Below are 17,592 nucleotides of genomic sequence, written 5' to 3'. Positions count from 1 at the left end.
TGTGGAACCCATCGCGGATGAACCCCCTCATGTGGGGCGCTTTGGGGTTCGGCGTCTGGCCGGACGACACCCGGACCCACGAGGAGGAGCTGGGAATCCATCGCTCCCTCCAGCGCCACGCCGCCATCAATACAGCGTTGAGAAATAAAACGACGCTCAAACACTTTTGTTGTGCAGGTCAGACGTCAGCGGTGTGAACGGCTGGTGGCGTCAGTGATGTGAACGGCTGGTGGCGTCTGCGAGCTCCAGCAGCTCCTGACACAAATACAGAAACTCCAGTTCCCCTGCAGGCAGAGCCTGCTTGAATGACAACACACATCTTCCTTTCATCAAAAGACAGATTTATCAGAGACGCCGCCGACAACCGTGACTTTTCCTGTGTAGCAGATGACACACACACACACACACACACACACACACACACACACACACACACACTAAGGCGTGCACGTGAGAACGGTAAGCAGGAGAGCAAAGAGCTGCTGGGGTCGGAGGGGTTGAAGACGGGGATGCCGGCCCGTGAGAGGCGGCGCCTGTTTCCAGGAGGGTCCGAGGTCCAGATGCTGGATCAGACGCCCCTCCCGTCGGAGGGCCGGGACTCTGAACCCAGGACTCAAACCCAGGACTCTGAACCCAGGACTCCAAACCCAGGACTCTAAATCCAGGACTCAAACCCAGGACTCTAAATCCAGGACTCTGAACCCAGGACTCCAAACCCAGGACTCTGAACCCAGGACTCCAAACCCAGGACTCCAAACCCAGGACTCTAAACCCAGGACTCCAAACCCAGGACTCCAAACCCAGGACTCTGAACCCAGGACTCTGAACCCAGGCTGCTGGTCACCTGGCGCGGCAGCTCTGTTGCCATTGGCGAGCGAGTGAACGCGATCGGAATTCGAATTCACCCCGTGTTTTCCCGAGCAGTGGTTTCCTGGAACTTGTGTTTTCATTCTCTCCCGGTCTTTCCTCGCCGGCCGTGGTCGGGCGAGAGGCCGGTCTGGCCGGGTCGGTCAGATGGCCGCACACACACACGCTCAACGTTCTCCTTCTCCTTCACAGGTATGGACCCTGAAGGGTCTCCCGTGAACGTCCTGCATGTTTTACCGCAGGAGGAACCCGGAGGAACCGGTGCAAACACCAGGACAACACGGGCAGGTGGATCTCCGCGCAGAACGTCTCCCTGTGGGAATCCAAGCGGGGACCTTCTGGTCGGGAGGCCGAAGCTCACGGTTGTATTTCGTCTTTTGGAATCACCGACGGGCCGATCCAACTTCCTCTCCTCTTACGTCCGACGCGGACGGTCGCGTGAAAGCGAACCATAAAGCGTTCCCGTTTGCAAAGTTCTGGCGGACGTGCAACCTTTACGCGTTCCGTCGGAGCGGGTCGACGGCTCCAAACGTGCACTTCATTCTGGAGAACGTGGAGGGAGACGAGTCCCTCGGTGCCTTCACACGCTGATATCATCGCCGGAAGAAGAGGATGCTTTTGTTCTGTTAGCCGGAATAAAATGACCGCGCAAAGACGGGGAGAAACGGTGAAGCTTTTATCGTGAAGGGACGGAGGAGGAGGTCGACCTGTCCGGCTTTCAACGACGGCGGAGACGATTCTCACATGCAGCCCTCGATATGAAAGCGGTCAGAGCTGCTCAGCTCTCGTGAAGGAGCCAATTAATAATCAATAATCATTAGAGAAGGGAGGAGGGAGGAGGATCCGCAGCTACGGCTCCACCTGAGCCAAAGAGGCGTGAAATTACTGCGCGCTGTATACTGTACACACACACACACACACACACACACACACACACACTGGTTACAATAAGCAGTCATCATGCTGGGACCTGCAGCTTCTTTGTCGGCGTCTCCCGTGGCTCTGAGCCGTGCACGTTACCAGCTCCGACAGCCAACGGACGAGAACCTTCTCCTTCCAGAAGACTTCTGACATCACGGTGACGCGAAGATGTTACGACGACTGATGGGGTTCGGTCCAGTTTGGTCCTGGAAAACCATGCTGGATCAAATTATAGTAGAGTTGTCAGACGGCGCCTTCCTTACGGAGAAGTCTGGAACACCGGCGTCCTTCCAGGAGAGCTCGGAGACGGCGGTGAAGAAAAACATCTTTTTGCCGAGCAGAAACCTTGGACGGATGGGAGGCCTTCTGCCTCCACCTTCTGCCTCCACCTTCTGCCTCCACCTTCTGCCTCTACCTTCTGCCTCCACCTTCTGCCTCCACTGGTTGCGGTACAAAAAGAGAAAGCGAGAGTGTATTTGAAGTGTATTTCAATTGTGTTAATTCCTTTTTTTAACTTTTAGTTCTAAGTTGGAAGATTATTGTGATCTTGAAATATTAAGTAAAATAATATTTATTATTTTTCGCAGCTCGAAATAAGGTCACACTGGTGTGACCCGCCGGCCGGTAAAGTCCCGATTTGCAGATGCTGTGCACAGAAGTTCAGGAGCAGAAGTCCCATAAACCAGGTAAAATAAATATTTAGGAAGATATTTTGCAATTATTTATTTTTTATTGTTTACCGACACAGTGATTTTTTTTCCTGATTTACTTTTAAAATTCCGGTCAAGGCTCCGCGACACGCTCTGAAAGCCCAAAGCTCAAAATGAGTTCATTACATGGATAAAATTTAATTTTCTCCGTAATACTTTGTGAATTTCAGAAGCAACACACTTGTTTATACAAAGTGTAAAGGTAATAAAAAGCAATATATACAGTGGTGCCTTTATTTTAGACGTCAAAAAGTAATTGGGGCTCCCAGTGTTTGCTTTTCTGAGGAAACCGGGTCCAAATGTCTCTCTGGGTGTTACGGGTTGCGACCCCTGGTCTAGACCTGGTCTCGGCCCAGAGTGTCGGCCTCCTCGCTCGCTCCGTCCTTCACTCTTCCCATCTTGTCCGAGCCCGGCGGGACCCGACGTGCACGGCGCAAAAAGGAAGGATCGAACCGTGTGTGAACAACAGCAGATAGTTCATCACAGCGTTGGGATGGAACAGGCCGGGCGGAAGGATCCGGGGGTTCTACCAGACACGACGGCGCCTGCCTTTCAGGGGTTTCAGGTGAGGTGGAGGATTTTAAAATTCTGCTCTGACCTGCACGGGGAGCCGGTGTGGAGAAGCCAATCCTGGAGAGGGAAGCGTGGAGAACGTTATCTGCAGTAAACTATGGCCGGCAACGTTTTGAAATGGAGCCGACCCAGAAAAAACTCTATAAATACAACCGTGACATCAGTCTTGTTTGATATGAATGCGAAAAAATAGTGTTTATATAGCCTTTTGTCGTTAGCCGGCGGCCCCTTTATTTGTCTTTGTGTGTGAAGGGAAGGTGAGGTGAAGTCCATCAGGTGAAGAATTGGCAGCGTGGAGACGGAGACGCAGCTCAATGTCCAAGGTCACATTGAAGAATCCAGTTTCCACATTTCATAATTCATCACCTCGACCTCCAAATTGAACCCGTTCCTCTCAAGATGAGGCATGAGTGCCTCATCTTGAGAGGAGAGGTGTGTGTGTGTGTGTGTGTGTGTGTGTGTGTGTGGCTGGAGATGGAGTGGGCTACAGTGCGTGCTTACGTCCACTGTATCAATCCAGATAGCAGACAGACTGTGCATCACTCAGACAGCAGTCATGTTCAGTGTTTCTTCTGTGTGTGTGTGTGTGTGTGTGTGTGTGTGTGTGTGTGTGTGTGTGTGAAAGACTGCAACCAGAGCAGACACATGCACCTGCAGGACCCACACTCTTGTAGCTGCCTATCCAATCTATCCAAAATGCTAGCTCACATCTCGCAGCAATTGAATTTACTAATAATTATAATTTAATCATTCATTTTCATTTGAATCCTACGCCCGTTCACTCGCTCATCCGCAGACACGCGGCCGTTCAGCCTCTCATTTACACAACACGCATGTATTTCTACATACGTGTGCTATCATACATCCGCCTCGTTCATTGGTTCACGATCCATGGGCTCATCCTGCCATCAGGTGCTGCAAACAAAAGGTTGGGTTGAGAAAACAGCAGCTTTTATTTATCCGGAGCTCCATCAAATGCATTAAAAGCACTTGTCCGGTTTATAAACTCTTCCCTGAGTTAATGGAACGGCGCGAGCGGTGAATTAGCGCCCTGCTGCGCTCTGCAGCGCCGGGAGCTGAAAGTGACGGAGCATCTAAGCGGAGCACATTGGCGGAGGCTGGGTCGGCCTCCGGGGGGGGGGGGGGGGGGGGTGGGGTGGGGAGGAAGCCGGGGGGGCGTCCAACCGCGTCTGCACGGGACGGCGGTCCGAGTCCGGCGGCTTCGACGTGTCCGGAGGCTGAAAGGTCAATTTGGGAGCAGAGGAAAGATAAATGAGATAATTAAGCGAGAGGAGATGGTCTTGGTGCTGCAGAACAAATACACTCCCCCTGACTTTTACTCCTTCCTCAGTCATCCTTCCTTCCTATTAGCCCCCCCTCTTTTTGGCCACCTGCCCTCCACCCCCCATCACCCCCTCCGATCCACCCCATCCCATCCCACCATCCGTCCCTCGCCACCACCATCACTCAGCCGCCTCATTCTTTCTCCAGACCAACACCTTCTAACACCTGGGCAGACACGAGAAGGAGAGCGAGCAACTGTTGCTGCCCCAGCTGACCAATCAGGTGTGGAGAAGAGTTGCGGGTTAATGTGAAATAAAAGTGGGGATGATGGGGGTGGAAGAGGGGGAGGAGGAGGAGGAGGGAAACGGACCCTGCACACTGATTAACACAGTCAGGCTGGATAATCAATGGAGGAACTGTCATGCATCAATCAGTCAAACACACACACACACACACACACACACACACACGGGAAGAGGAAAAACCAAAAGGATAGGGGTTCATCATCTGCAGCAGCGACCTGAAAATGTTGAAAATGTGCAGAGACGAGCCAAACTGTTTGTTTCTTCATCCATTCATCCTGCAGCCAGCGCTCTCTGGACGGAGCGACTGAGCAGGAGAAATAAAAACCGCACGTCCGGACAGCCGAGTGAAGCTGCTGGAGGAACCCCGAGAACCCGGAGGAACCCCAACATTTTGTCAGGGTCTCACACGGCTGGGTCCAATTGGTAATCAGCGCCAGCTGCCGCTAATTACCCGGCCCCATAAAGAGCAGCGGCACGCTCTGCTCGGGCCGGGGGATTCGCGAGGGATCGAGAAGGCTTGAGAGGGACTCGAGAAGAAGTCCCAGGCCTGGAGGATTGTGAGACCTTTCCTCGGGCTGGAGGATTGGGGAACCCTGCCTGTGACCCTGCCTGGAGAGCCTTCCTGAGATCCTTCCTGAGATCCTTCCTGAGACCCTTCCTGAGATCCTTCCTGAGATCCTTCCTGAGACCCTTCCTGAGACCCTTCCTGAGATCCTTCCTGAGATCCTTCCTGAGATCCTTCCTGAGATCCTTCCTGAGATCCTTCCTGAGATCCTTCCTGAGATCCTTCCTGAGACCCTTCCTGAGACCCTTCCTGAGACCCTTCCTGAGACCCTTCCTGAGATCCTTCCTGAGATCCTTCCTGAGATCCTTCCTGAGACCCTTCCTGAGACCCTGTATTGAGACCCTGTCTTGAGACCCTTCCTGAGACCCTTCCTGAGACCCTTCCTGAGACCCTTCCTGAGACCCTTCCTGAGATCCCTCCTGAGACCCTTCCTGAGACCTTCCCTGAGACCCTTCCTGAGACCCTTCCTGAGACCCTTCCTGAGACCCTTCCTGAGACCCTTCCTGAGATCCTTCCTGAGACCCTTCCTGAGACCCTGTCTTGAGACCCTGTCTTGAGACCCTGTCTTGAGACCCTTCCTGAGACCCTTCCTGAGATCCCTCCTGAGATCCCTCCTGAGATCCCTCCTGAGACCCTTCCTGAGACCCTTCCCTGAGACCCTTCCCTGAGACCCTTCCTGAGACCCTTCCTGAGACCCTTCCTGAGACCCTTCCTGAGATCCTTCCTTGAGACCCTTCCTGAGACCCTTCCTGAGACCCTTCCTGAGACCCTTCCTGAGACCCTTCCTGAGACCCTTCCTGAGACCCTTCCTTGAAAGACTCAGTCTCGGGGCTGGGATATTGCCAGAGACCCCGGCTGTGTGTGATCTCTACCCTTTAGGTCGGCCCACCGCGTCCCCCTCGTCTTGCCCTACCGAAAGAAAGAGTTTCGATCTGATTTCAGCCTTGGAGGTGTGGCTCCCACTCCGAGTCGCCCCCCCGCCCCCTGACACATTTGGATACAATCAAATATACAAACAAATTGGATACAAACAAATCTTTGCACTTAAGACCTTAAAACCCTTTATAGCCTTGACTTTGACACTTTATAGTTTTATTTATATTCCTTACCCCCCCCCCCTTTTTTTTTTTTTTTTTTTTACTGTTTCTACAATTTCTTACTATTTATTATTTTTTATGTTTTACTTGAAACTGGCACAACAATTTCCTTGGGCTAAATAGAGTTAGTCTTAGTCTTATCCTTATCCTTATTATTCTTATTTTTCTTATTTAGATCGCTTCACCTCTGGCTGGAGATGCTTGGATGGTCCTGATCCTCCCGTCGTGGAGGTTCTTCTCACCTCGCCGTGACCCTTCGGCCGAGAGGCTTGTTCTCCTCCCGATCGGAAACGTTTTCGCCGGTTTGTCGGTATTTAAAACCGATCTTTGAATTTCTACGACGGCAGAAATCGGTACCGAATTTCTGCCTCTTCTCCCGAGCGCCGTCACGTTGCCGGCGTTGTGCCGCCTCCGGAGAAAACGCTCCTGAAAGCAGAGTAGCTGCTCAGCACCGGCCGGAGAAAATGAAACCCCCCCCTCGCCTCTGAAACTACGGATTTAATTATTTCAGGAGAGGATTACATGAAGCTTTGCTGATAGCAGCACTTCGTTTCTTGCTGATATCAAGCAAGTAACGTGCCGCCGTGCGGTTTATTGCACGTCGTGCTCTTTTAAAGGTCTTTCATGGCTTTTGAGTAAAATGTGTGCCGGCAGCGGCCCTTTCAAAATAAAATCAGATCTCGGAGAGAAAATGAAAGGTAATAGCGGCTGAATTAATAGGAAAAAAATCCTCCCTCCTCCCTTTACGCCTCCTCTTCCTCCCTCTGTCTCCTTCATTAAACCCGAGGCTGCCAGACATCAGAACTGTGCAGTTTCACCGATCAGTCTGTCTCTAAACAGTATTGATCCGTCCTTACACAAGCCGCCATTGATCTGATCTGTTAGGATGATTCCGCCTTTGAGATGAACACTGTAAAATATGACAGAGCGCAAACCCCGCGGCCGTTAAACACTCCCGCAGTCTTAGTTATCAAGTTTTAAAGGATGGACTTCCGTTATTCCCCGCTGAGGCGGAAAGGTTAGGGGTTTTCGAGCGGCTGTGGTGGGTTTTTGGCGTCACTGTTCCCACAAAAGGACGCTGCGGCATCACGTACTCGCGGTTCACGTCGTCAGAACCGTCAGCTCTCCGGGTTTATTGTGTTTTAATAAAGACGAGGACGAGTTTGCGTTTGACGGGTAAAACAAGGCACAGGGTGAATGTGGAGGCGCAGAAATGACTTCCGCTGTCCTATGTGTTGGCTCTGGAGGCAGAATGTGTGTGTGTGTGTGTGTGTGTGTGATGGCAGTACGGCAAAACTGAAGGATTGCTGGCGCTGCACTTGGAGAGCAAACATCTTTTCAGAGGTCAGGCTGGTCGCAGACTGAGAGTGAAGGCCGGGCGGCGGGAGGAGGCCGAGGAGCCGCCGCCGCTCGCCGGGCGCTTCCGTCGACCAAGGCTTTGTCGCGCGCTAACAGTGCTAAAGGCAGAGCGCCATCATGGAGGACCAGGGGGAGCTGGAGAGAAGCCCAGGCTGCCGGGACACAGTGTTTCTGGTCTGCTTGCTCACCGGATGCTAGTTTATGCAGGTGAGCTGCTGCACCTGACCGCTACCCTGCACCCGAATCCAGTCCTGCACCCGAATCCTTTCCTGCACCCGAATCCTGTCCTGCACCTGAATCCTGTCCTGCACCTGAATCCTGTCCTGCACCTGGATCCTTCCCTGCTGTATTTCCACCTCCTGCTTCCCTGTGCAGGACCGTCAGAACACACACTGTGTTTGTCTCTGCAGGAAGACTCTTTTAACGACTTCAAACTGTCAGACTCAAATAATAAGACTCAAAATCCCAACTCGATGGTCCATCATGGAAACTCAGGGAGTCAAATATGCAAATTGTAATGAAGATGCCATAGATGCGTTGGACTCTTCTTGCCTCCGCTGCGCTCGGACCCCACGTGGGATTTTTTACAGTGCACAGATCTCACAGCTCATCAGATGGAATAAACATGGACGGTCTGACGCGCGGCGCGTCCCCGACTTCATTTCAGGCAAAAGACCACGCGGGAAGCTGATTACTCGATGATGGAGGCCCAGATGAAGGTAAATGCGATCGAGCGGAGGAGGTGATTGACGGGCGCGGGAGGAGGCTCCGAGGATTCAGCCATTCATCTTGCTTCGCCTCCGTCAGGTGAGTCCCACCGTCTCCCCGGAGAAATCCACTCCCATTACAATCAATCCCGTGTCCTCAGCGAACCAGGAACGGCATTTTTCATTTATGCTTTTTCGGGACACGACGCCATAAATAAGTCAGACGGTGAGAAAATAATAAACCGGGCGTTGCGAGGGGATTTAATTGCGAGCGGAAAATTGAAACGTGGATCCGACGCCGGTCTATTTACTGTACTTTTTTACTCTGTTAGAATTCAGGGGGCATCATCTAGTGGCAGTGGGAGGACCTGCAGGACCCACGAGGACCAGACGCCCTTTAAACCTGTACGTGGAACCGTCGGTCAAAAATCAGCGTCCGTCCGATGGGTGACCTTCACAGATCACACACACACACACACACACACACACACACACACACACACACACACACACACACACACAACACATTTATTTATAAGTAATACTAGAATGTAAAGGAGTTCTTCTTCTTCTTTCGTCTTTCCCCTTCAGGTGTCGCCACAGCGAGTAAACTTCCTATTCTCTGGATCCTCCTCTCTCACACCAACTACCTTCATATCTTCTCTCACTACGTCCATAAATCTTCTCTTTGGTCTTCCTCCAGACCTTCAATTCCAGCATCCGTCTACCAATATATTCTCTATCCCTCCTCTGTCCATGACCCAACCATCTCAGTCTGGCTTCTCTGACCTTCTCTCCAAAACATCTAACATGTGCTGTTCCTCTGATAGACTCATTCCTGATCCTCTCCATCCTGGTCACTCCCAAAGAGAACCTCAACATCTTCATCTCTGCAACGTCTAGTTCTGCCTGCTGTCCTTTGGTCATTGGAACAGTTTCTAGTCCAAACATCATCGCTGGTCTCACCACTGTCTTGTACACCTTTCCTTTTATTCTGGCTGATGTTCTTCTATCTCTTGGTACCCCTGACACTTTTCTCCACCCATTCCAACCTGCTTGGACCGTCTCTTCACCTCTTCTCCACACTCTCCTACGCTCTGGACTGTTGACCTCAAGTACCTGAAATCCTCCAGCTTCTTGATCTCCACACACACTCAACTAAATGATGAACAGAATCCACCATACTTCCCCGACTAATTGACTCATTTATTCATTGGTATTGTTGCTTAGAGGCCTCACTGCTAGAAGCTCCCACTTCTATTCTCATGGCCTCCCCACGTCTGCATGGGTTCCTTCAGGTTCCTTCAGGTTCCTCCGGGTTCTCCGGGCTCCTATTACGGTCCAGAAATATGCATGGAGTTCATTGGGGACCCTACGTTGTCCAGAGGCGTGAAGGAACGAGTGAATGATTCTACTTGTTTGTTCGTGGGACGAATCTGGTCCAGGGACGTCTGGAAGGGGCTCCGCCCCCCGCTCCCCTGGATGTGAACGAAGACTTGCATGATATCAATGCTGCTGGGTTTCCATGAAAAGGAGAGCAGCGTGTGGCCGTCCTTGGCGGCGCGAATGCGTTTTTGACGGTGAATAATAGGAGTAAACTTCGGACTCCCACGAACGCACCGGCGGCTTCCACGTGCACCTTTGTCGCCCCGCCGTCGTGTAAAAGACAATTATTGATGGCGAAGCGCCGCGTTTCGTTATTTCACGTCGTCCGCCGATTGATCGGGACGCTCACACAAAGTCAGGGTCGGACTCACGTAAGCACAAAGACTCGGCGTTTCCTCCCTCCCGCCCCCGTTTCCCTCCCATCCTTTCTCCCTCCTCTGCCTTTTCTATACGTGCTAATATGTAGAGATGATGACCTATCGATTTCTGCTGGAGGGATGTTTGACAAGCAGGCGGCAGCTGGAACACACTCGCCTTGTAATCTCACTTGTTCAGTAATTAGCACTTGACTTATTACAGCCAGACGGAGGCTCTGACACGGCACGGCTACAGGCAGTGGATGACTGATTTCAAAACACACACACACACACACACACACACACACACAGATATACTATATGTTCATTGTAACCCGTAGCGATGTAACCCGTCCTTCCGTTTACTTGCATCATTAGTACAAGTATCGTATCACGCGGTTTATTTTGTGCGACCGGCTGATTGGGCTTCCTCTGTGTGCCATAAAAATGTTTTAAATGAAACATTACATCGGTGTTGCGCGTTTGGTCTCCGAACAGCTGTCCGCTCATCGTTATTGATCAGTATTGGATCCCGTCGGTTAAAAGTGAAAGACCTCGGACGCGGAGAGAGCAGAGGGATCGGGATCTCCGTCCCCTTCTGAAGGCAGAATGAAGGACATTGTTGATGGAAGCCAGTGGAACGTGATGGTGTTCCTCTCGCCTCGCAGGGGTCGCCGCCCTTCCCTCCGCATCACGACCATCCTCAAACCCAGAGTTTAAATCCTCTCGTGTGATCTTCGTGAGTTCAATCGCACACCATCGTGCACGCCGGCTCGCAGTGCACTGTGCCAACCTGGACAGATCTCACGTGGAGAACATGAGGGCTCCACAGAGAAGGATCACTGGATTCAAACCAGAAGCCTTATTTGACACAAAGACGTAAAGGCTGGGACTTTGGGATCAACAACATGTGTGTGTGTGGAAAACTAAATATATGTATATAAGGATATATTTATGTAACCGCCATCAACCGCCAGCGGTACTGATGACCTACAGGGAACAAATGGAAACTGGGCTTCTGTAGGTCAAAGAAGGAGAGGAGGAAGGTGTGAAGCAGAGAGAGAGGAGGAAAGGAAAGAGTCTGGGACTGAGAGGAGGGACCTTGAATATTGGGACTATGACAGGAAAAGGTAGAGAGTTGGTGGACATGATGCAGAGAAGGAAGGTGGATATACTGTATGTCCAGGAGACCAGGTGGAAAGGTAGTAAGGCTAGAAGCTTGGGAGCAGCTTTAAGTTGTACTATTATGGTGCTGACAAGAAGAGAAATGGAGTAGGAGTTATCTTGAAGGAGGAGTTTGTTAGGAACGTTCTAGAGGTGAAAAGAATGTCAGATAGACTTATGAGTCTGAAACTGGAAATTGAAGGTGTGATGCTCAATGTTGTTAGCGGCTATGAACCACAGGTGGGATGTGAATCTGAAGAGAAGGAGAAGTTCTGGAATGAGTTAGATGAAGTGATGCAGAATATTCCCAGAAATGAGAGAGTGGTCATTGGTGCAGACTTCAATGGACATGTTGGTGAAGGCAATAGAGGGGATGAAGAAGTGATGGGCAGATTTGGTATCAAGGATAGGAATGCCGAGGGACAGATGGTGGTAGATTTTGCAAAAAGGATGGAAATGGCTGTAGTGAACACCTTTTTCCAGAAAAAACAGGAACATAGGGTAACTTATAAGAGCGGAGGCAGGAGCACGCAGGTAGACTACATCTTGTATAGACGAGGTAACCTGAAAGAGATCAGTGACTGCAAAGTAGTTGTAGGTGAGAGTGTAGCCAGACAGCATAGGATGGTGGTTTGTACGATGACTCTGGTGACAAGGTAGATGAAGAGGACAAAGGCAGAGCAGAGGACAAAGTGGTGGAAGCTGAAAAGGGAGGAGTGTTGCATGGTTTTCAGGGAGGAGTTGAGAAAGGCTCTGGGTGGTCAGGGTGAGCTTCCAGATGATTGGACAACAACAGCTAGTGTTATCAGGGAGACAGGTAGAAGAGTACTTGGTGTGTTGTCTGGAAGGAAAGTAGATAAGGAGACTTGGTGGTGGAATGAGGAAGTGCAGGAGTGTATACAGAGAAAGAGGTTAGCGAAGAAGAAGTGGGATACTGAGAGGACTGAAGAGAATAGACAGGCATACATACAAATACATGCATACATACATACATACACATGCATACTTATATACATAAACATACATGCATACACATACATACATACATGCATACATACATATATACACACGTATACATATATACATGCATACACAAATACATGCATACACATGCATAGATAAGTATAGACATGCATACACAAATACTACATACAAACCCACATATATACATATGTACATACATGCATACATACATCCACATATTTACATTCATGGATACAAATTCATGCATAAACACATACATACATACATACATACACATAGGTGCATACACACATGCATACACAACCACATATATACATACATATGCATGCATACATACATACTTACACATGCATACGTACATACTGGCATACACACAAATATACATACATACACACTCATACATACATACATACATACATACATACATACATACACACTTGTATATATACATACACATGCATGCATACACATATATACATGTAAACATACATACACACATATACACACACATACACATACATACAGACATGCACCTACAAACATGTACATACATGCATTCACATATACATACACATGCATGCATACATGTAAATACATATATATATAATAACACACATACATGTCCTGAAATGCTGGTGAGTCTCAAAATATAGGGAAAGTCTTTATAATCAGCTAAAAACCGTCAAACAGTGTCACAGTGCTAAACTAAACCACCTGATGTATTGATCAGCTCATTTAGGACTATCATAACTACTGGTTCAGTCATATTTACATCTATATTTCCTCGCTTTCCCAGAAAGAAAAGTATATACTTTTTTCTCAACTGTGACAATTGGTCAAGTTTCTGCATTTTTGTTTGAAATTCCTCTGACAATATTTGCAAAAATTATCTTTTTTATACTAAACTGTCAGGGTTTTGGTAAATTTGAATAAAATAATATGGCCAAGAAGGCACATGTGAGACTTTGGTTATGGTATATGGATTGAGGAATTGTTAAAACGCTTTAAATACTTATATATGTGATAAGTGTTTAATCTGTTATAGCTTTATGTTTAATGCTTCAAAATAAATGCTGACTGAGCAGAACGCATACAATATCTATGTTATCATCGATCAATTCGGCACAGGAAATGACGTCATGTATCGTCCCTGCTTTCCTCCGAAGTTATAAATTAGGGGGCGTGGCCAAACGGCGGACCGGAAGTGGAGCCGAGCTAGCGGCTGTAGCTAAGGAGTGGGTCGCCGACCACGGAAGACAAACAAATTTAACCGTTTTTCCTGATGATATTGCTACAATTCGATGAACGTGTAACTGGTCCACAACCAAATTCCCCTTGAGTGGTTGTGAAATTTTTAACTGTTATTCTTTTTCATTCAAAGGTGAGACGCCGGCGGGCAGCAGGTAAGAAGCTAGTAGCATTAGCATCGAGTTTCTTTCTCGCGCTGGTTAGTTCAGGACTCACTTGTTAACCTGTGTTCAATTCTAAAGTGTTTGATTAAAATCAAATGTAAATGCTGCAATTACTTAAGTTACGTTGTGGAGCAGTTTGAAGCCAAAACCTTTTTGAAGTATTTGTATGTTGAAGGTTAGTTGCAAAGAGTCAGAATACAGAATACTGTGTGTGAATGACATGGACCTTAGAGGAATGGTAAGGTTACAGGATGGAGAGATTGAGAAGGTGGAGGATTTTAACTAGTTGGATTGACAGTGCAGAGCAATAGAGAGTTTGGAGGATATTTATGGATGGATTGAACTAGAACATGGTATGAGAATAAAGGAATGCAGGGAAGAGATGGATGGGAGAAGCTGAGAGGAGTAGAGAGTTCCCAGAAAGTCTCAAATGGTGAAATTACAAACTTTTTCTATCCGACACGGAGCACTCATTGCTGTTAAATCATTCTTTCCTGTCGATCAGACCCGTAAAACAGTCAATTCATTTAAATCAAGGGTTCAAACTCAAATACACAGTGGGCCAAGATTCAAAACAGGGACAAAGTCACAGGCCAACTCTGATATTTATTGAAAAAAAATCTTCCTCCAAATGAATCCAAACAAGTTTTACTTAAAAACAAAATATGTAACAAGCTTAGATTAATGCTATACAATATAAAACTTAATATTTTACACATGAAAAATTCTGTTTTCTGCCTAAGTAGCAGGATGCTGGTATTAGCATAAGGTCGCTATGACCACCGTACACAGAGGAGAGGTCGTTTATGGGTCTTGTTGTGATTTTTGTGCCAAAACACCAGCAGAAAATTCTGGGATTTGTAGAATTAGCGGCACATGCACTGTAGACTATCTCGCAGGCCAGTTCTAATAGTCATTTGTTATGGCATTGCGTGCCAAATATAATTACAGTGCGGGCCAGAGTTTGACACCCATGATCTAAATCTTGCTGTGACGGTCTTAAGTTAGTCAATTCCAGCACCTTTTCACTGTTTTCCTCTCAGTCCCGAAGCAATCTGCATTTCTGTATCTACACTTATAACATCTTGTCTTCAGTAGCATCTGCTCACACCATTTATACTTGTATATTCTGTAAAATTGCTCTTATACCATCTCTATATTACCCTTCTGGAGAGTTATTGTTTGACTCATCTGTATGTTTATAGTTCTGTTAATCATACTAATTGCTACCTATTTGTACATTATCTTCACATACTTATCCGCCTCTACTTGCACTAGCTTTGAAAAATGCATTTATCTATAAGTCCTGCACATTCTGTACATTTGCACTTTATTTATTTTGGTGGGCGGGACACATTTCTCATTTAATTTTTATGTGCGCGCCAACTCGGTATCATGGAAATTTAACAAAGTGAAAATTTCAACTTTTAACTTTTTTTGGCATTTTATTTAAACTTTAAAATCATTAATGATCATATGATTTCACTTTTTTGGCATTTTATTTAAACTTTAAAATTTTTAATGATCATATAAATGTATGTAATCATCCATCCAAAATGAAACAAAAGGAAAAAAAATAAGGAGGCTCTAAATTCAATATTGATTGAATATACAAATTAAAATATTCAAGGCAAAATAGTTTGGCGTGTTAGGGTTTAACGCCCAGGTCTGGATTAGATGCGAACTGCATTTTGTTACTCTGGATCCTTTCATGTGTAATGACAATACCGTATTTTCTGGTCTATAAGTTGTGTTTGTTTTCACAGTTTGGCCAGGGGTGCAACTTCTTCTTCTCCTATAAGATAATATAAGATAAGAACAACTTTATTAATCCCGAAGGAAATTGTTGTGCCAGAGTTACAGAAAATATGTCAGTAATAAATATTAAAAAGAAAAGGCAGAATTAGAAATAAAATAAACTATAAACTATAAAGTGTCTCAGTGAAACTATAAAGTGTCTTAGTAAACAAGTGATAAAACTATAAGTGTCTTAGTAACAAGTGAGGTAAGGAGTGCACAATCGTATGATAAAAGGAAAAATTGTAGTGTACTGTTATGAAATGAAATACTGCACATCAGCTTTTCCCTTCAGGTGTCGCCACAGCGAGTCCACTTTCTCCATCTAACTATTCTCTTGATCCTCCTCTCTCACACCAACTACCTTCATATCTTCTCTCACTACGTCCATAAATCTTCTCTTTGGTCTTCCTCCAGACCTCCTGCCTGGCAGCTCCAATTCCAGCATCCGTCTACCAATATATTCTCTATCCCTCCTCTGTCCATGACCCAACCATCTCAGTCTGGCTTCTCTGACCTTCTCTCCAAAACATCTAACATGTGGTGTTCCTCTGATAGACTCATTCCTGATCCTCTCCATCCTGGTCACTCCCAAAGAGAACCTCAACATCTTCATCTCTGCAACCTCTAGTTCTGCCTGCTGTCTTTTGGTCATTGGAACAGTTTCTAGTCCAAACATCATCTCTGGTCTCACCACTGTCTTGTACACCTTTCCTTTCCTTCTGGCTGATGTTCTTCTATCTCTTGGTACCCCTGACACTTTTCTCCACCCATTCCAACCTGCTTGGACCGTCTCTTCACCTCTTTTCCACACTCTCCTACGCTCTGGACTGGTGACCTCAAGTACCTGAAATCCTCCAGCTTCTTGATCTCCACACACACTCAATCCTGGATACCAAATCTGCCCATCACTTCTTCATCCCCTCTATTGCCTTCACCAACATGTCCATTGAAGTCTGCACCAATGACCACTCTCTCATTTCTGGGAATATTCTGCATCACTTCATCTAACTCATTCCAGAACTTCTCCTTCTCTTCAGATTCACATCCCACCTGTGGTTCATAGCCACTAACAACATTGAGCATCACACCTTCAATTTCCAATTTCAGACTCATAAGTATCTGACATTCTTTTCACCTCCAGAACGTTCCTAACAAACTCCTCCTTCAAGATAACTTCTACTCCATTTCTCTTCTTGTCAGCACCATAATAGTACAACTTAAAGCTGCTCCGAAGCTTCTAGCCTTACGACCTTTCCACCTGGTCTCCTGGACACACAGTATATCCACCTTCCTTCTCTGCATCATGTCCACCAACTCTCTACCTTTTCCTGTCATAGTCCCAACATTCAAAGTCCCTCCTCTCAGTCCCAGACTCTTTCCTTTCCTCCTCTCTCTCTGCTTCCGAACACGCACTCCTCCTCTTCTTCTTGTTCTTGTTCTTCGACCCACAGTAGCCCAATTTCCATTAGTACCCTGTAGGTCATCAGTACCGCTGGCGGTTGTTGTTAACCCGGTCCGCGACCGATCAGGTATGGTATAGTTATGGTTGACTCGCATGTTTGGTTTTGGCAAAAGTTTTACGCCGGATGCCCTTCCTGACGCAACCCTCTGCATTTATCCGGGCTTGGGACCGGCTCAGGGAGACACTGCTCCGTGACCCCCCAAGGTAGGCTTGGAGAGACTTGGGCCAGTGCCGCCCTGAGGCTGCATTAGGGGTGCGACTAATGTGTGAAATTATTAATATATTATGACCGGTATATCATTTCACACTAAACCGCAAGTGGGTGCTTAACAAAAATGGCACCAAAAAGAATCGTATTCTGCAGATTACAAGCTGCAAGTAGCAAAATATGCAGCCGAAAACGGTAATCGAGCAGCAGAAAGAAAGTTCGGAGTTAGTGGGACTGGTGAAAAGCGGAGGTTACTCTTACTGTAATGAAGAAAACAAAAAAGCTAATCACGGGCTAAAAGCTAGGTGGGCAAAGCTAATCGCGGGCTAAAAGCTAGGTGGGCACAGCTAATTGCAGGGTAAAAGCGAGGTGGGCACAGCTTATCGCGGGCTAAAAGCTAGGTGGGCAAAGCTAATTGCAGGCTAAAAGCAA

The sequence above is a fragment of the Fistularia commersonii genome, chromosome 23 (assembly GCF_037954325.1).
Source record: "Fistularia commersonii isolate RoL2024-O1a breed Wild chromosome 23, RoL_Fcom_v1.0, whole genome shotgun sequence".
Lineage (NCBI taxonomy): Eukaryota > Metazoa > Chordata > Actinopteri > Syngnathiformes > Fistulariidae > Fistularia > Fistularia commersonii.
The sequence above is the reverse complement of the archived record's forward strand: the minus strand, read 5'-3'. Positions refer to the sequence as shown.